Source organism: Phyllostomus hastatus, unplaced genomic scaffold (assembly GCF_019186645.2).
Source record: "Phyllostomus hastatus isolate PE091 unplaced genomic scaffold, TTU_PhHast_1.1 phas_scaffold_12, whole genome shotgun sequence".
Taxonomy (NCBI): Eukaryota; Metazoa; Chordata; class Mammalia; order Chiroptera; family Phyllostomidae; genus Phyllostomus; species Phyllostomus hastatus.
The window spans coordinates 15,766,051-15,787,438 of NW_025334007.1; the positions used below are offsets into that span (position 1 = coordinate 15,766,051).

The 21,388-nt window shown below is 39.4% G+C and overlaps 1 protein-coding gene and 1 pseudogene across 5 annotated transcripts in view; both read right to left on the bottom strand.

Annotated features, from left to right (window-relative positions):
* Nucleotides 1-21,388, bottom strand: part of GLRA2 (glycine receptor alpha 2) — a 174,608-nt gene that overhangs the window by 51,127 nt on the left and 102,093 nt on the right. The window lies entirely within an intron of this gene.
* Nucleotides 4,835-12,449, bottom strand: LOC123829889 (annotated as a pseudogene).

Below are 21,388 nucleotides of genomic sequence, written 5' to 3' on the forward strand. Positions count from 1 at the left end.
ACCCATGCAGTGCCCCTGTGTGCCAGGCAAAACTGGCCTCAGATGGTGAATTCCTTGCTTAGAAACCAATTGTGTCCATGAGAAAGATTTGCATGTGGAAAAACTAAGTGTAGCAGGTGCACTGAGTTCACCTGCAAATAGTGGCAAAGTCTCCTATGAACTGTCAGCAACTCACTTCAAGCCTTTGAACCCCTTAGCTTTTTTTTGCCCAAGAGATTTTTCTGGCACTTTAATAATTTTCTCAACTTGCATGCAAGGAAGCTACACTTCAGGGACAGCCCTTGTCCACAAACGGATGGGAGTTGGTGGATAAAGACCCCAGATTCCTGGTTACTTGGTGGGACAGGTCTGATGAGAATTCTGTAAGGTTATCCCAAGAATCGCCAGCAGGACTGACCCCCTAGTTGCCCTCCAGGGTAACCAACTGAAAAATGTACTTGATTGGCTTTTCCCCTCTCCTTGTTTACACTCCACACGCTCTCACTTGTCCTGGCTGAGACCACATCCCCACTGAACTATCTGCACCCAAACGCTGGTTATAGGATCTGCAGCTCACTGACAGAAATGACCCAACGCTCAAATAGATCAGGGAAGCCCAGCACAAAAACGATGCCACATCATGCACCGTGTAGGACCAGGATGGCAACCAAACCAGGCATCCTCCGGAAAAGCCCTTTCTTATGGACAAAAGCCCTATACTTGGCTGCTTTGCACGTCATCAGTAGGAATGCAGAATCGACACAGTTCAAAAACCTATCTGGAGAAGTGGGTAGGAAAGATCAATTTGGGATCTGTATTACCCACACAACTTAAAATACTCCTCACCTCCCTCTTTGCTCTGCACAGCTAGTTTTAAATTGATAAAATTAGAATTATGTAACTATAATAAAAATGAACATTTCCTATCTGCGGTAATATGATGCAAGGATTATTCAGCATATACCAACCTTCCTGGGGACCGGGACATAATGAAGGCACCGTAGTTGCTGACACACCATATAAATAATCTGTTCCTGCTGGGTAGGAAGTTTGTTAGGGAAACTGAGTTACAGCTATATTTGAGCCTATAAAAATGTAGATATTCTGAAGGTGCAAATTACACCTGCTGACAGGACATCAGTTAAAATTGTGAACGGCCTTATACTAAAAGATCAGTGCAGCTTAGTGTTAATAGTGCACGGTAGGCAGCCTTCTCTAAGGTTCCCCGATGATTCTCGCCTCCTGTTACTCACACCCTTGCTTGGGTAACCCCCTTCCTTTGACAGTGGGCTGGACCTAGCAACTTGCTTCTAACAAAAACATATGGCAAAAGTGATGGGATGTTACTTTCCTGATTACATGATGAAAGACCAACTTTCCTCCTTTCTTGCTCTTTCTTTCTGGCTGTGATTCTCTCTCTGGCTCTTCTCCGGCTCCCTTGGTGGGGAGGGCCTACCTGGCAGGGACCTGAGGGTCACATTCAGCCAACAGGCACTGAGGAGCTGAGCGCTCAGCCCATTGGCTCAGAAGTAACTGAATCTTGTCAACAGCCACATGAGCGATTTGGGAAGTGGGTCCTTCTCTAGTTGTGCCTTCATGTGAGTCAACAGTCCCAGCTGACACCTTGATTTAAGCCTCCTGAGAAACCTCGGAACAGGGGTCCCAGTTCAGTTGTGCCTGGATTCCTGGCCCACAGAAAATGTGAGCTTGATATGTTGCTTTTTTAGCCACTAAGTTTGCGGGAAGTCGTTTGTTATGCAACAATAGATAACTAATACATGATGGCTTTAGGTGAGGGAGGGAAAGAGCTGAGACGTAAGTTGTTTATTTTGGGCCTCACACATCCAGAATTTGGTAAGATTTGATGGTTTACTTTTGGGCTTTTTAAAGCGGGAATTTTAGTTAAGGAAAAGAAGAAATAAGATAATCTGTGAAAATAATTAATAGTATAAGAGATTATGAACCATAATATATTCATTTTTAATCTATTCATTCAGCTTCCTTCTTGCACATGTATATGGTAGCTATTAAAAATTAGCTTACTTATGCTCAAGTTCAAGGTTGGCAAACTACTGCCCAGGGGTTAAATCAAGTTTGCTACCATACCCGTTCATTTACATATTGTCTATATTAGACTTGAGTGGTTGCAACACAGGTCTTACAGGCCAGAAAGCCCAATATATTCACTAGCTCACTCTTTATAGAAAACTTATTAAGAACTCCTGTTTAATCATATATTATAATTCAAGCTAACCACCATCCAAGGTAGTCTGAATTAATACATTTGCTCTTTATGTTGATCATAGGGTGTAAAACTGGATAATTTCTACTCCAAAACATTCATTGTAAGGTTTTTTTTTCTGTAATCACTTAAATTCTCATCTCAATTTCTTGTTTTCATTGCATATACACTTATAGGGTCCCAAAATGAATTGTGTATTTTTAGCAGTCAATCAACAAATCATTGTAAACTATTCCTCCTGTGAGAGGCTGAGAGATAATATCTGGTTCCTGCCTTGAGAAACCTGTTTATGGAGGTAAAGAAAAGAAGTAATGGCCATGTACTCTATCAGTGCTGGGTTGGTGTGGTGGCAAAACCCATTAGCACCAATATTCAGCTTTGAGGACCCAACCAAGTCTTGCCTCTTTCTAGCTTGGCCAAGACACTTAATCACTCTGTGTCTCAGATTCCTCAGCTGAAAACTTAATACATGAAGGGCCCATTTCATAGGTTTGCTGTAAGGATTGAGATCGACATGAAATGAGTGGGTATTGCTTAGAATTGGGTCTTGTACCTTGTCAATGCTCAAACATATCAAGTCTCATCCTCACGGTAGAGCTGACCTCTTGTACTCCCATCCTCCTATTAGAATTGCTGCCTTGACTACTGCAAATTAGTTAGATTAATTGATGATTTCATCCAATTTAGGATCTTCATTAAAGTTAAACGTGGGAGTCAGGCTCATGTAACTATTTCCTAGATGGCAGCAGTTGAGAAATTTCAGGCAACTGCAGCACTTGAAATCAAAGCTATCGGTGAAGGGCTAGTCTTCTTGCTACTATTCCTGTTTTAAAATCATCCTTTGGACTTCCGATCAAGATGGTGGCATAGGTAAATGCTATACTTGCATCCTCCCATAACTGCATCAAAATTACAGCCAAACTGCAGAACAACAATCATTCATAGCCACATGAAATCTAGCTGACTGGAAGTCCTGCAACTAGGGATTTAGAGAAGAAGCCATATTGAGACTGGTGGGAAGGGTAGAGATGAGGAAGGGGATGTTCACAAACCCATATGTAGCAGATAAAAATTGGAAGGAATATCACAACTCTGGAGGTCCCCTTTGAAGAGTGAGGGGTCCCGGCCCCACACCAGGCCTCCCAGCCGAGGCTTCCAGAGCCAGGGAGAGAACAGGAGATATCTCCAGAAAAAGTACTAATGAAATGGAGGTAAGAAAACTACCAGATACGGAGTTTAAAACATTGCTTATAAGGATGCTCAAGGAATTTAGTGAGAACTTCAACACCATGAAAAAGGATATAGAACCATAAAAAAGAACCAGTTTGGAATGAATACACTAACTCAAATGAAGAATAATTTACAAGGAATTAACATAGAGTAGGTAAAGCTGAGAATCAAATCACCAGTTTGGAATATAAGGAAGCAAAAAACAACCCAATCAGAACAGCAAAAAGAAAAAAGGAATCCAAAAAATTAAGATAGTGTAAGGAGCCTCTGGGACAACTTCAAGCATACCAATATAAACTTCATAGGGGTGCTGGAGGGAGAAGAGGGAAAGTAAGAAATTAAAAACATGTTTGAAAAAATAATGACATGAAACTTCCCTAACCTGGTGAAGGAAATAGACATATAAATCCAGGAAGTGCAGATGGTCCCAGACAAGGTGGACCCAAAGAGACCCACAGCAAGACACATCATAATTAAAATGCGAAAAGTTAAAGACAAAGAGAGAATCTTAAAAGCAGCAAGAGAAAAGCAGTTAGTTACCTACAAGGGAGCTCCTATAAGACTGTCAGTTGGTTTCTCAACAGAAACCTTGCAGTCCAGAAAGGAGTGGCAAGAAATATTCAAAGTGATAAAAAACAAGGACCTACAACCAAGCTATCATTTAGAATGGGAGGATAGATAAAGAGCTTCCCAGATAAGGAAAAGCTAAAGGAGTTCATCACCACCAAATCAGCATTATAAAAAATGTTAAAAGGGTCTTCTTTGAGAAGAAGAAAAATATATCAAAAATATGAACAGTAAATTTGCAATAAATACATATCTATTGACAATTGTATCTGAAAAAAACAAATGTACAAGCAGAACAGAAAGAGTATCAGTTACAGAGAACATTTTGACAGTTACCAGGTGAGAGGGGGATTCAGGGGACTGGTGAAAAAGGTGAGGGGATTAAGAAGTACAAATTGGTTGTTACAGAATAGCCACAGGGGAGTAAAGTACAGCATAGGGAATACAGTCAATAATATCCTAATGATTATGTATGGTGTCAGATGGGTAATAGATTTATCAGGATGATCACTTGGTAAGTTTTATAATGTCTAATCACTGGGGTGTACATCTGAGACTAATATAGTATTGTATATCAACTGTAACTGAAAAATATAAAATGACTTTAAAAATAAATAAATTATTGTTTGTCCTGAAATGGCTCAGTTTTATCTTTAAATCTAAAAATGTTAATTTCAGAGAACTGGGCAAAATTATTCCTGTGGAATTTTAGATAAACAAGATGCAAATTGTATCGTCAAATGTGACTTAGAGGTTCATTTATACTTTTATAATTCATAATTGAATTTGATCTTTTCCATAAACTTTTGTTGAGCTTTATCCAATATGACTCATGGTGATAATATTGAAGGCATTCTGTTTATGGGGAACATTATGAAAATACTAAATTTGCATAATATCACCCAATTTTCTCTACCATTCTGAAACATATTGTCACCATCAACTATTAGTACTATGTATATTGTGTAGGATACATTGAGCTTTCAAAAATATTTCAATGTAGCCCCAGCTGGTGTGGCTCAGTGGATTGAACACTGGCCTGCCAACTGAAAGGTCATCGGTTTGATTCCTGGTCAGGGTACATGCACAGGTTGTGAGCCAGGTCCCCAGCTGGGGGCATGCGAAAGGCAGCTGATCAATGTTTCTCTCTCTCTCTTTCTCCTTCCCTTCCCCTCTCTCTAAAAGTACATAAATAATCTCTTTAAAACAAAAGAGCAAAGCCATGCCTGGAATGGGATTCTTGAACCAACTTTATTTCCACTATGATGTCATATATTCATTGTAGTTTTAACACTTGGAATGTTTTTATTGTACTATACTCCTTTCAGCATTAAATTTTGTAGCATCTTGGATGTAACCATTAATTAGAATATTTGATATTTATTTATTTATTTATTTTGTTGTTCAAGTACAGTTGTCTCCATTTTCCCCTGACCACTTCCCCCGCCCCACACATCCCTGCCCCCCACCCTCAATCCTACCCGCTTTGGGTTTGTCCATGTGCCCTTTATACGTGTTCCTTGATGACCCTTCCCCCTTTCCCTTCCCTGGTTATCCCCTCCTACTTCCCCTCTGGTACTGTGAGTTTGTTCTTTATTTCAGTGTCTCTGGTTCTATTTTGGTGGCTTATTTCTTTGTTGATTAGGTTCCACTTATAGGTGGGATCATGTGGTATTTGTATTTCACTGCCTGGCTTATTTCACTTAGCATAATGCTCTCTAGTTCCATCCATGCTATCGTGAAGGTTAGGAGCCCCTTCTTTCTTTCTGCTGCATAGTATTCCATTGTGTAAGTGTACCATAGTTTTTTGATCCACTCATTTACTGATGGGCACTTAGGTTGCTTCCAGCACTTGGCTATTGTAAATTGTGCTGCTATAAACATTGGAGTATATAGGTTTTTTGGAATTGGTGTTTCAGGGTTCTTAGGGTATAATCCCAGCAGTGGAATTGCCAGGCCAAAAGACAGTTCCATTTTTAGTTTTCTGAGGAAGTTCCATACTGTTTGTTACAGGGGCTGCACCAGTCTGCATCCCCACCAACAGCGCACTAGGGTTCCCTTTTCTCCACAGCCTCACCAGCACTTGTTGTTTGTGGATTTGTTTATGTTGGCCATTCTGACTGGTGTGAAGTTGCATCTCATTGTGGTTTTAATTTGTATCTCTCTGATGGCTAGTGATACTGAGCATCCTTAATGTTTGATTGACCAGAATGCTTCCTATAATACCTATAATCCCTCTTTCCAGGTGATTTATGCTTGTGGCTTTGGACCAGATGATCTCTTACATGCTTCCCCATTCTTTTATTTGTTTTTGATCATTGGTAACAGAATTTTTAAATTAAAATTAATGAATTTATTGGAGTAACATTGATTAATAACATTATGTAAATTTCAGGTGTACCACTTTATAATACAACATCTTTGTACCCTATTGTGTACTTTCTCCCAAAGTTGAGTCTCCTGTCACCATGTATTTGACCCCCTTTACCCTGTTTGTTTTCCTTCCACCCCCCCTTACCCTCTGGTAACTACTATTCTGTTGTTTGTATCTGTGAGTTTGTTTTTCTTCATGAGAACTCATAACTGAATTTATTTATATAAATAAATAGTGTTCTCTATTGTTTTTTTTCTGAAGCCCAGGTATAGCATGTTTCTATATTAGCAGCTTGAAGGTGTATAATTGTACCTTCAACATAGTTCTTATTTGGAAAACATCTTTGAAAATATTGCTACATTACTTTTAAGGGGATACACAAGAATTAGACTTTCAAGTTCTAAAAATAAATACAATTTTAGAGAAAAAAAGATAACTAGGAAATAGTCTAAGTTATACCATACAATTCTGTTATTGCTCCAACTTTGTGTGTGAGAGGGTAGGTGAGTGAGTGCGGGGAGAGAGAGAGAGAGAGAGAGAGAGAGAGACAGAGAGAGAGAACATGAGTGGAGTGAGAGAATACCCATATGTTTTTCTCCATTGGTGAGAAAGTCTTGGGATGGGTGAATCTCCTAGTTGAAAGTCCATCTACTATAATCAATGGAGACCCCGAATCATCAGGTGACACAGGAGAGTTTCTGACAGTGCTGGTTTTAGCTGGTGAATTACAAGGAGACCCTATACTGCTGTCGTTTCTATTAAGAGCATCTGAATGGATGATAGACAGACATTCATGTCAGAAGAAAACACATTGGTTGTGCTTTGGAAAAGCCTCTTTGGCTGATATTAAAATACCATTTCATCTTTTTAATGATCCCAGGATACTTGATCTTATAGTGTATAGTGTTGGTGGAACTTTGTCTTCTCATTGTAAATTGTTGGGTAGGACTGGGAATAGGACCTGCAAACAAACTGGTGCAACTCAAGTTTGTAATGATGGAGAAGCTGCTGAGGAAACTGGCATTAAATCCATACAATTTGGACATTTTTCCTTCTAAACTGTTGTCACTCAAGTTCAAACTTTCTTCCCCAGATCAACTTATCTGTATTGTAGTTTGTCCTGCCCATTCATGCATTGTTTCTTTATTTACTAAATCCACGGCATCTTCCTGTTTGATTTGATAAAGGCGACTGATAGAAGTGTGCATGGGAGAAGGTGGCAAAAAGACGGTGAGTGTTACGTCATACATGTTGTGCAGTTTCTTCTAGTTCTTAATGTGTCAGCCTGGAACACCTGTGAATTATCACCAAGCTCATTGATCAAAAGGGCACTGTTGGATCTTCTCAGGATGTTGCCATCTGTGCTGATTGGACTCGGCAGTAGCTCAGTGTTTAGTTCCACTTTCCCCTGTGCCGTATCTGCGTTGAGGAAGGAACTACTGCTTAGTGCTAAGTTCTCAAGGTTTTCTGGCTCCCGTTCACATAGGGACAGGTCAACTGCTGTCTTGGTGAACCATTTGGGTGCTACCTCTCTGTACACCTCTGTATGTTGTTTTTTATGGGTGTGTTTATTTTATTGGTTCATTTCTTGCTTTTTGTTTTATATCCCACATACAAATGAATTATACAGTTGTTGTCCTTTTCTGTCTGACTGAACTTATTTCACTTGGCATAGTACTCTCAAGATTCATCCATATTGTCACAAATAACAATACTTTATCTTTTTGTGGCTGAGTAATATTCCATTGTATGCATGCATGGCATCTTCTTTTATCTAGTCATCTATTGAAGGACACTTAGGTTGTTTCCATGCCTCAGTTATTGTGATTAATACTGCACAGAACATAGGGGTACGTATATCTTTACAAGTAAATGTTTTCAAAATTTACGGGTAGATACCCAGAAGGGGGATTGCTGGGTCTTATGGTAGCATTATTGTTAATTTTTTGAGGAACCTCCATACTGTTTTCCATTGTGGCTGTACCAGTTATTTCTTGTCTTAATAATAGCCATTTTTACAGTGTGAGGTGGTATTTCATATTGGTTTTGATTTGCATTTCTCTTACAACTCACGATATTGAGAATATTTTCATATATCTGTTGGCCATTTGTTTGTCTCCCTTGGAAAAGTTTCTATTTAGATGCTCCACCCATTTTTTATTGGATTATTTGTTTTGTTATTGTTGAGTTGTATGTTGTTGAGTTCTTTACATAGTTTGGCTATCAGCCCATTACTAACAGATTTTTGTTGTTCAGTATGAGGATGATTTGTGCCATGCCCCAGTGTGGTGCGTGATCAAAGACTGACTTTACAATCCCCATCCTTAATTTGAAATTTCATTATTCAATATATATTTCAACATTTGCCTTGCTTGTTTGTACTAAGTCTCCAATGGTGATTGAGGTTATTTATAGTAATTTGCAAAGGATAGATAACAGAATACCAATCACAGAATTTTAGAGCTGAGACAACTTTCTGGAGCTAATCAAATTCCCTAATTCTTTTTAGATAAGGGAGAAAGCAGAAGGGCAAGACTCTATATAGCTGCCTTTAAACTACACTGATTCCATGCATTCTAAAAGCATCATTAAGCATGGAGGTAATGTGGGCTATTCAGAAAAGATAAGTAACAACTAACTAAAAATTTACTTAGCAGGCTCCCATTTGGGGATGAATATATGTCCTGAAAAATTAAGTTGAATCAGTCACAACTCATTGCTAATTTACTTTAATAAAACTAATACTCAACTGAGACTGGCTTTAATTGGCTGGAATTTCCAACACAGAAGGGAGAAAAAAGGACTGAGGAGGTTTCTCGGCTGTGGAACCAGAGCAGTCATATGAGAATAGTAGCTTCTTCAGGGGCAGGGTACAGAATAAAGGAAGTAGAACATGCTGGTGATGAACACTCGTCACTTCCCCATTCTTCCTGGTATACTTGGACTGATGGCATGCTATTGGCCACATCTGGGGACCAATATGGTAGGTAGGCTTTAATGTCTGGATGGGAATCATAGGACTTGTTTGGATGACTACCTACTTGCCAGACCCTTCCAATCTATCCATAAGATTTTCTTCCTGTTTCTCGCTTTCTCTCTAAGAGTAATTCTAAAGGCATGAAAGTTACAGAGATATTCATTCATTCATTCATTCATTCATTCATTCAACAAATGATTCTGAGAACGTTCTATGTGCCAAGAGCTGCCAGGTCCTGAGAATACAACAGCACACAAGACAGGATCCCTGTTCTCAAGGATCTTGAATGTGCTGAGAGGTATTACTGTGCAAGAATTTTTAAAACAACAGGAAGTACAGGAGGTAGAGGGGCAGAAAGAAAAAGACCCAATATGACCTAGGGTGTGCATCATTTGAAGACATGTATCAGAAGACATGTGTCCAATGAGTTGAGACTTGAAGTCAGCACAAATGGAAGACCTAATAATATAATTAATGAGAAAGATCTAACTGATATTTTCCAAACTCTGTAAGTAAAGAATATGCTGTTTTTCCAGATGCCTATAGAATATTCATGAAATCAACCATGTACTACACTGCCAAAAAATTTCAATAAATTTCAAAAGTTAGAAATAATATGGCAAACATTTTCTTACGATAATATAGCAAAACTGGAAATAACAAAAACAAGAATGACAAAACCCAGAAAATAAGAAGTCCTTACATTCTGGGGGAAAAATGACTTTCTCTTAGTCCTTGAATAAAACGAGGAAATATTAACTGAAATTGCACACTGTTTAGAAAATAGTAATAAAACAATATGAATTGCAATTATAAGGCATATCTAGAGCAGTACTCAGAATAATATTTATATTTCATATTTTTATCAGTAAATAACAAAATAGGCTATAGAAAAAATAGAAGGAAGGGATTACAAAGATAAAAGCAGGAATTAATGAGTTAGAAAACTAAATTATTTAAAAAATAAATACAATGAAAAACTCTTTATATAAAACATCAAGACAAACCACTGGATAGAATAATCAAGAAAAAAATATAACTATCTAAAATAAGAAATGATGATTGGGAATAAAACAGAAAAGTAAAATGAAATTAATAAGAAACTACTTTGTTCAACTTAAGCAGACATGTTTCAAAACCTGGATGAAATAAACAATATTATAGAGAAATATGATTTATTAAAACAGATCCCAGAAGAAATTGTTAAAAATTCTAGTAGACCATTTCTTCAAGGGCTACCTTATTCTGCATATAGATAACCATGTAATTTCTCTTCTTAAATAAATTAATATGAAGTATTTTAGCAATGGGTCTTCTTACAGCAAATTATCATTTCATTCTTGAATAAATCTCAGTTGCTCATAACTTACTATTTTGTAATGCCTTGATGAATTGTTTGTCATATAGAATCCTAGCATCCATTTTCTGAGCAAGACTAACGTGTAGTTATCTTGGGGTGTGTGTGTGTGTGTGTGTGTGTGTATGTACTCTTTTTGAGGAAATTTGGTATCACTGTTACACTTGCTTTATAGAAGTTTTTCTTTCATGCACTAGGCTCTGGAGTAGAAAAACAGATAAGAATTATTTCAAGGTACACCAGAAGCCCTCTGTGAAATCATCTGGGCCTAGAACTCCAATGTGAAAACTTATGAGGTCATCTACTGATATGCTAAACAGATGTTTGTGAAATTCAACACAAATTCTTGATAAAACATTTAATAATATTAATTTATGGAATATGTATGCAAAGGCCCAAACTATGTTTAATGGGAAAACACAAGTGAAATGACAACTAGTGCTAGGAACAAGACAGGGGTGCCTACATTACCATTACCCAGCATCATTGTACATTAAGACAAACAGGCAAAAGAATGTAACTCAGTTTGAAAGTCACATTTGATCCTTTACTGACACCTACTTGAACATGGCTTCCTAAATATCATTAAAGGTAAATGAAACAGTTTGAGGTCTTCTGTCTTCCATAGAAGGAAAACATTCCTTTCTCAAAGTGTGAGAAGGAGGCTCCCTTTTGCTAGGGCTGCTGCCTCTGTGATGAGGTTTCATTCACCATTCATTCTATTGGCTGTGAAGAGCCAAGGTCAAGGCAAAAAAAAAAAAGTGTAAAACATAGTAGCTTGATTTATACTGTGAAGAATACAAAGCTAGTCTAGTGAAAAAATGGATTTTGAAAGAAGGAGGGGGGTGGAGAGAGAGAGAGAGAGAGAGAGAGAGAGAGAGAGAGAGAGAGAGAGAGAGAGAGAGAGCACGCGCACAGGAGCCATCGTGGGATGGGTTTCAGAAGTTTGGAAGACCTAGGATTGGCGGCGGCTCTCACGCACTGCTTTGTGGACTTGAGGGATGCTGGAGGGTGTGTGGAGGGATGGGAAGGGAGATGGAGAGGGAGCCTAAGAAGTGTTGCTCTGTGCTATGAATGCAATTCTCCTTCTGGAGTTTTTAGAGAGAATGCAATAAAGACTGAAACTACAATTTAATTTTACAGTGTAGGACTTGGAATAAAACCACCTTATTGCCTGGCCTGGAGGCAATCAAACTTTGTGAGGGTGATATAAGTATAGCACTCAGCATAGAGCCTGACACAGAACTTAAAATGGTGATTACGTAGTTTTTGCTATGGTATTCATACTTGATGAGGGGGACAGAAGGGAAAGTTGCACCGAGAGCAAACTCTTAAGTTGAACTTTATAAAACTGAGTAGGTGTTCGTCAAGCAGCTAAACGACACGACTTACGAGCTCAGGCTTTGGAACCAGAAAGTCTGGACTTTGAAGCCTGGTGCGGTCACTTCTTGCATGCCTTTGCATAAGCTGCCCCAAATCTATATGACTCAGGTTCCTGGGAATGAAGATGACAGTAGCTGATGTATAAGGGGATTGTAGGAATCAAATTTGAGAACCCGTGTGAGGTCTTTAGAAGAGAGATGAAATGTCTTTAAGTTTATCTTGTGTTAGTCAATGTTGTTGTGAGTGTTTAACCTGCACCGCTGGTGCCAAATAGCATGTGGAAAAGGAGAGACCAGTCATGGATGTATTCATCATCATCATCATCACCATCACCAGTCATCACCATCAAACATTGTTTCTCTGGGGGCTCATATTCTCACTTCAAGATTTCGCAATTGGGACTCTGATAATTGAGACACAAATCTCTGAACCCTAGATGCCCTTCAGCAGCAGAAGTTTGCACAGAAGACCATGACATCTGAAAAAGTGGTTCAAGAAGGAAGACAGCAATGAAATCATGTCATCCTGCTTCTTGGATGGAACTGGGGACTCGTGCAGTCCAGAAGCAGTGCCGAGCTCCGGCACTGCAAACACCAGGCCTGGAGGGCTGGCTTTTCCCTGGTCCTGGTTTCGTGAGCAGTTCACAGAGCTTTGAGAAATCATAGGGGAAGAGACAAAAGCACAAGGGTACCTGAATGGGTCTTTTCATCACGCCAGAGAGTGGGCGTACATCTACTGAACTGAAGGCACCTAGCGTAGTAAATACCCTCTCTGTATACAGTCCTGCTGATTCCAGAGTAAGTGACTACATGGAAAAGGAGAGAAGTTGACCCAATGATGATGATGATGATACTCTGGCTTTTTGTCCCTTTTCTGCTTCCCCAAATAAAGATATTTTTGCCTTCAGGTAAATTACATTTTCCATAAATGCACTTGAGCTTTGATAGTTTCAAGCCTGGATTCTTTTCAAGAATAACAGACTCCTCATGGGAAGCTGATCTGATCAACCCCTTTCCCCAGGAGAGGCTGAGAGATAAATGAAGTGAGGCCCGTTCCAGGAGTTCTTTTCCAGGGTATAGGGCGGGGAAGGGCAAGCCGCACAGGAGTAATAGAGGGCCTTGGCAGGCCCTCAGCTCCTTGCTCCACAGATGCTCCCGGCAACCCAGATTGGCTCTGATCTCGCTGCCTTGTTGTTACCCAGCTTCTCGCATTTGCAAAACAAAATTTAAAGGCTCAGGGATTTACCCAAGTAAGCTCTTGCTTCCAGTTTTAAACAATTCCCACTGTTCAGGTTGCCCCTGCACAGCGCGGCTATCACTCCTGGCTTATTTGTTTCTACCCAAAGAGCTCTCCCTCTCCTCCACTTTGGAGTACCTTGAGAATCCAGGGTACCATGTGCTTCATCCCCCAATATTTTCAGTATCTATTACGCTAAGGGCACTGAGTGTGAGTATACGTTTCCCAGGGGTGGATTCTGATTTCAAAGACTAAACCCGGGTGAGGGCCAGAAATGTGCACGGGCTAACGCTGTGTGGATAGAACACCGAAGAGGGAAAACGGAGCAGCGTGTTTCTTCTACCTCCAGGACATCAGGATGACTCTGCCCTCGTTTATGTCCAGTCTTCCATATTTGAGTTCTGCTCAGGCACGCGAAGCAGTGACTAGATGACAGCCTAGAGAAAGCATGCTAAGCCACGCTGGTCACATATGTTCCAAGTTATGTATGTTCTTTGGAACTTTACATTTCAGTAACCCTGTGATCTATATAATGTAAATGTAAAATTACATTTCACCATGGGATATTTGAATACAGTAACATGGGGTTAAGCTATAATTGGGTGATGTATTATAATGTAAAATGTAAACGTATATTTTAATATATTATTATGTTTTAAATTATATAGTATAATTTCACATTATACAATATCAGGCATAGCTTTACTTTGCAATCTCTCAACACTGTGATCCTTACATCTAAAAAAGCACATTGCTCGCCATCCACGGGTTTAGAATTACAAAGTGTGGGAAAAAAGAGTTTTCTGAAATGATTGAAAAGCTCCTGCTTGAACTTCATTTATTAGCAAATTCTCCCCTCGTGAAACAGTAATACCACCTTAACAAATGATTAAGGTCCTGGTGTTATTCAACTGAAACAGAAGACATATAAAGAATGTATTCATCTTTGCAAGTAATTGTCTCATAAATGGCATGGTCTACAGTGAATACTACACTATGATATTTAAACTGTTGACACGTATCTTCTGGAATGTAGAAAGCTTTATTGATATCATTATGTAGATCACAGGTGGCAAACACAAGGCCCACGGGCCAAATCCGGCCCTCCGCCTTGTTTTATCCGGCCCAGCACCTTGCTTCTACCTGGTGTTAGCACCAAGCTCCTTGCCCCTGGTTAAGGAGTAGTTACATTCATGCAGTCCTAAAGTTACATTCAGCCCTTTGAAGGCAACCGTGGGGCTGATGTGGTCCCCGGTGAAAATGAGTTTAACCCCCCCGATGTAGATAATGAACAAAAGGGTATAGAAAAAATGCTTTCTTCCACCTTCCATTCAAAAACACACTTCTCTGCATCAACATTCACAAAAGGGTACTCTTTTAATTTTTAGTTAAGTAACGTACTAGAGAATCCACCATTCACTAATTCTAGAATAAGTCACTAAAACAACGAAGTCCCATAGCAAAGAGATCAGGGTAGGGATGCCACAGCTAAGCTTTCTGTGGATGCGCCTGGTTTCTCGTTTGCAGAAGTAAATAAAAGTGAGACCCTTGTGTGCTTGGGAGCACTGAGTTGGAGATGAGATTATGATGAAATGAAAGGCAAAAGAGTAGGCTGTCTTTATTTTAATAAAAAATGCAGTGCACATTGGTCTGTGCTGATTAGATTGCTTCCAGGATTGCTTGATGGGTAGAAAGGAGCTGGGATCCACTCCTTAGGCCTCATGCCCAGGCGCCACTGGGGAGCGGGCTGGAAGGAGTGGTTAGAGGTTCTCTCTAATGAGACAGGAGACTTTGTTTTCCCAAAGGTGAAAGGTACAAGGAACATTCAGATGTATTTTCCCTTCCTGCCATATTTACTTGATTAACATATCCCGAAAGAACAAAAGAACCCAAGGGAACGGGGATTCTGTTAATTTTTTTTTTCTGAATAGAGCTTAATTTGCACACCATGAAGAAAAATTGATCCTTTTTTTTTATGTCTGCTACTCTACTGAGAGTATCCTACGCAGAAAATCAATTTCTTTGTCTCAAGTTGGCTTGCCTATTTAATTAACTTAGAGGCTTAATGGAGACAAACACGGTTAAAACACAATTTAAGAAAACTTTCAAAATTGCCATTTATTATATATATTAATATTTCATCAGCGATATCCCTGTGGTAATCATGGTGTGTTTAGATTTTTGTTTTCCTTGCATCAATGTTGTATTAGTTCTTGAAAGTGATTAGTGCAGTAGTCCTGTGATAATCAGAAACTAAAATATTCTTATTATGCTTTAATATATGCAATATAGTAATACCTGGGTTGCAGTATCCTGTTTCATATGAATCTGTAACTTGGTGTTTTATTTTATTTGGCATATTCAGAAATCTTGCACTGAACAATCATTGAATAATTGTCAACTAATTTATTCAAAACAATGAAGAGCTTTAAAGATCAACTTTTAAGATATCCCTGTTTATATCTGCTTAATATTTTTAGCTCTACACTTTTTTAAAAATAAGTGACCCAAATCCATATATCCCTGATGAAATAGAGAAGATGATTTAGGAATATATATTTGGAATAAGATTAGGCAGATCAGAGAACTTAAATATTAGGGAGAAAGATGATATGTCACATCTTGGACTTTATTTACCTTAAACATTTCTTTGTAAGATTATTTTAATCTCTAAGCATTAAAAATAAAGTTTATTTAAAGTTGCTTAAGTATTTTTAAATAATTGAGCAGTAAATTTAGACTTCTCATTGTCCTCTAATTTTTGCCAGCTGTGCTGGATCTACATTGTCAAAGCATAAAACCATTATGTACCATTGTCCCCTTTATGGCCCTAATTTATTTTTAATTCTATAGTTAGATAAGTACCACCAGACCTTACTCTCTTAAAATTTATAGTATAGATATACTACAGTGTGCTTATGTATTCCACTACTGATGGACATTTGGGTTGTGTTCAGTTTTAGGATATTGTGAATAATACTGCTGACTCCCTGTGTGGACCTGTGTTAATTTCCCTTGGGTAAATACCTAGGTGTGGGATTGTGTTACATGAGGCCTGTCCATAAAAAGTCTAGCTATTGCTAATATAATGAGAACAGTTTGTGCAACATCGATGTAACCTGGCAGCCTAGGAGAGTGGACTGGAATGCACATGTGTGAACAATGATGATATCACTGTACTAGTCAGTGGGGGTGGTAGACACTGTTGAGCGAGCATGTGTACTGTGTAGCCATTGCATTCAAAATGGCTGAGTGAGTAGCATAATGAATCTGCATCCGATTTTGCATTAGGCTTGAACGTTCCTCTGCAGAAACTATTTGGATGATTCAGAAGGCTTTCAGGGATGATGCAATCAGTACAGTACAAACAAAAGTGTGGCACAAATGCTTCAAAGATGTTGAGAATCTGTTTAAAGTGATCCATGTTCTGGAAGGCCTGCAACAAGCAGATCACCTGAGACTGTTGAACGTGTACGGGCTGCACTCAACGAAGATGAACAGTTGACAGTGTGAGAGCTAGAGGCTGATCTAGGGATTCCAATGACTACTGTGTCCCAGATTTTGATGCAGGATCTTGGCATGAAACGTGTCATGGCAAAATTCGTTCCACAGCTTCTGCTGCCAGAACAGAAGGAACATTGTGCAGTGGTTGCCAATGACTTGATTCAAACCACTACCAATAAACCAGATTTGCTTAAGAAGGTCATAACCAGCGATGAGTTGTGGGTCTACAGCTATGATCTGGAAACAAAAGCCCATTTGTCCCAGTGGAAGGTCCTGGTTCTCCAAACCTGAAGAAGGTGTGGCAAAGCTGCAGCAAGATCAAGACCATGTTAACTGTGCTTTTTGATTGGGAATGTGTTGTCCATCACCAGTACGCCACTCCAGGCCAAATGGTTAATACGGAGTACTACCTCAATGTTCCTTGTTGGCTTAGAGATGCAATACAATGAAAAGAGCCACAGCTGTGGGCAACTGGTGATCAGCAGCTTTGTCATGACAGCGTGTCCCCTCAGGCATCACGTCCAGTGGAGAGTTTTTTGTGAAACATCAAGTCACCCAGGTGACTCAGCCCCCCTAAAGCCCAGATTTAGTGCTCTGTGACTTCTGGCTTTTCCCAAAACTAAAATCACTTTTGAAAGGGAAGAGAGTTCAGACCATTGATGAGATTCAGGAAAATACATTGGGGCAGCTGATGGCCATTGGGAGAACTGTGTGAGGTCCCAAGGTGCCTACTCTGAAGGGGACTGAGGTGTTATTGTCCCATGTACATTGTTTCTTGTATCTTGTATCTTCTTCAACAAATGTCTACTTTTCATAGTACATGGATGGATACTTTCTGGACAGACCTCATATAGTCTTTTTAGTTTTACAAAGCAGTTCCATATTACTTTTTATTTTTATTTTTTAAGAAATGGGCTTTACCTGGCTGGCGTAGCTCAGTGGATTGAGTGCAGGCTGCGAACCAAAAGTGTCACAGGTTCGATTCCCAGTCAGGGTACATGCCTGGGTTGCAGGCCATGACCCCCAGCAACCGCACATTGATGTTTCTCTCTCTCTCTCTTTCTCCCCCCTTTCCCTCTCTAAAAAATAAATAAATAAAATATTTTAAAAAAAAAGAAATGGGCTTTAACATTTTGCATTCCTACCAGAAATACGTGAGGATTTCAGTTGCTCTACATTCTCTCTTAATTAGGTTATAATCAGTGTTTTTTGATTTTACCCATTTTGGCTATCTAATGGTATCTCACTGTGGTTTTATTTTGCATTACCCTAATGACCAAAGATGTTGAGCATCTTTTCTTGTGGTTATTGGCATTTGTACATCTTCTTTGTGGTGTCTGTTGAAACTTTTTGGCTCATTGTCTTATTGGGTTGTTCTCTTGTTATTGACTTGTAGGAACTCTGTTTATATTTTGGATATAAGATTTCTGTCCATTATGTCTTGAATATACTTCTGCCCCAGCCCATGGTTGCTTTTTCCTTTACTTAAAGTAACTTTAAAATTTAATAAGATCCATGCCAGCATTTTTTCTTTAATGGTTTGTGCTCTTTGTGATTTGTCTGAAGAATCTTTGTCTAATCTAGTATCTCAAATATTTTCTTCTATGTTCTCCTCAAAGTTTAATAGTTTTAGCTCCTACCTTTATATCTCTGCTTATTCAAGATTCAAGTTAAATATTATTTCTTCTCTGACTCTTCCAGGAAGTGGTCATCAAATCTTTCTTCTGTACTTTTCCAGGACCATATGTACTTTTATCTCAGAGTGCTTAATTGTAATTATTGAAATGTTCATTTTCCCCAATAGGCTGCAAGCTTCAGTGCATAGTGATAAGTCTTGTTCATTTATGAATACGAAATGCCTAGGCATACCATGCCTGATAAGTAACAGACCCTCAAATAATACTTGTGAAATGAATGAATGAATACAATTATATTAATTCCTTAAATCATATTTTTACAAGGCACTTTTACATCAACATTTTATTAAACTATCACCAGAAACCCATGAAGTAGATAGACATTGTGTTACCACCATGTTTATAAACTATTGTTGGTTCTACAAAATCAAATGAATTAAGATCAAACTAGTTAGCTTGACATTAAGTGCCTATGATATCACCCTCACCTTCCAGCTTAATTTTCTGCTATTCCCTTTCACATATACAATGCAACAACTGCACTGGGTAATGCCTTGTTCTTCTTCTCTGTCCTTGGTTTCTGCATCTTCACGTTCATTCAGATTGTCTCATCCACCTTAAAGTTTTCTCCACCCAGGCCCTGGCTAGTGTAGTTCGGTGGACTGACTGCTGGCCTGTGAACCATAAGATTGCCATTTCGATTCCCAGTCAGGCCACATGCCTGGGTTGCAGGTCAGGTCCCCAGTAGGGGCACACAAGAAGCAACCACACATGGATGTTTCTTTCCCTTTCTTTCTCCCTCCCTTCCCCTCTCAAAGTAAATAAACAAAATATTAAAAAAAAGAAACTAAAAAAGATCTCTCCACCCCATTGCTCCTTGAGCATATCCTACCCATTTCAAAAGCTAGCACTTTTATGTAACTTCATGAGCTGACTGCATAACTAACCAGGTCAATGTGAGTTCTCCTTTATTTATAGAACTACAAACCTCCATCTAGCTTATCTTAAATACTGGGTTGGCTAAAAAGTTTATTTATTTTTTTCTGTAAAATAAAAAGCACATGTTTCATTTTCACCAATAACTTTATTGATTTGGATATTTTTAGTATGTTGGCTATCTCCCACATGGTCGAACATTGATTGGTCTCAGTTAATGTCTCAATTTGATTGCTACCCACTTCAACTGGTCTACCTGATGATGAAGCATCATCCAGCGAGAAATCTCCAGCACGCAACTTCGCAAACCACTTTTGACACATTCCATCAGTTACAGCACCTTCTCCACACACTGCACAAATTTTTTTTTTTTTTTGCAATTCAGTTGCGGTTTTACCCTTCTTGAAATCATAAAGCATAATACACCAAAAATATTGCTTATTTTCTTCCATCTTCAATATTAAAATGGCTACACAAAAATTCACCAATTTCAATTTTTTTAAGAAATGCACACTGTTCCAACACAACCTAACAGAATTGTTTTGAATGAAATGAAAGATGACTAAGTACCACTAGAGCCATGTAATGGAAAAGACCAAACAAACTTTTTGGCCACCCCAATAAAATACTTTGTGTGTGTTCTTTGCTTCCTACCGTTCCTTTCTTGATACCCGTCTCCTGCCTGTGGCATGCTCTCCTCTATTAGTAGCTTCACCCTTGCTCCCCTGTTGCTCCTCTCTCCAAATTGCCCTGTTCATCCTCCCGTAACCTCAGAGAAGGAGTCATGAGATCTAGATCCCTGCTTTAGCTCTCAGGGCCTGGCAACAGCTGGGCTTGAGCCCATAACTCCTTTGCAAAGCCGATCTAGTCCTGCCTGCTTTCGAAGGCTGCTCTGGAAATTCAATAATACAATGGATGGGAAAGCCACTTGTAAATTTAACATGCTGTATAAGTATAAAATATTATGATCATTACTGAAGTCAACTTAAGCTTGAATGCATGTACCTCTCAACCCTCCTGCTGAGGGCAAATGTGTTTGGGAGGAACGCATTACGGCAGGTATATTTTTGACATTCCTGAAAATGGCTCTTGACCCCCGAGTCTCCTTATGACCAAAGCAAGCCCTGAACACCACCTCTTGTTCCTCCCTGCATTTCGCCTCACGTTTAATTAGACGCTTTTGGATCCCTGTATGCAGTGCCCAACATCTGTACACACATCCTCATGTGAGGGTTTCTACAGCTGACATGAGGGGAAATGATGGCTTCTTTTGCCTGATTTACTCAGGTTTTTGCAGTTGTGGAGACCTGGCCCAAGAGTGGCTGTCACTGTTTTTTAATGAGGTCCACCCAGGATACAGATGGCAGGAAAGGAAAGCTGAAGCCAAGTAAGCAGTCACTTCCTATTTGCAGCACCATCAAACGGTGTTGCCTCCCCAGGCAAAACTGTGAGCTTACGGCAACTGGACTGCCCACCTTCCTTTGCTAATGAACCCTCCCTGCCTTTGTGAAACCTTCCCCTCTGGACTCTGTCAGCCCCGGTCTTCTCTGTCCTGCGTGCAGCTGAACATCCCAATTATCCTCTGCAAGCCCTCCGGATTGGTCTGAGACTGAGTCTGGGTCCCCAAATTCCACTTACTTTCCCGACTCCCTCTCGTGGGGAAGGGTCACGTTAGTTATTTGATGATACAGGGAGAGGCCATGGTTAAGGGCACAGGCTCTGGCACCAGATTTTCTGAGTTCCATTTTCAGGCCTATCATGCTCCCCTTATGATGACTGCAACTTACTGAACTTCTTTTGGCCTCCGTTTAGAAAACTGTACCATGGACTACTGAGAGTCCTTATCTCATTTGTTGTTTGATTAAATGAGTGAATTGAAGGGTTTAATGAGTTACTCACATAAAGAATTCATTACATTGCCCAGTACCAAGTAAGCAGTCAGTACAAGCACGGTATACCAGTGAAC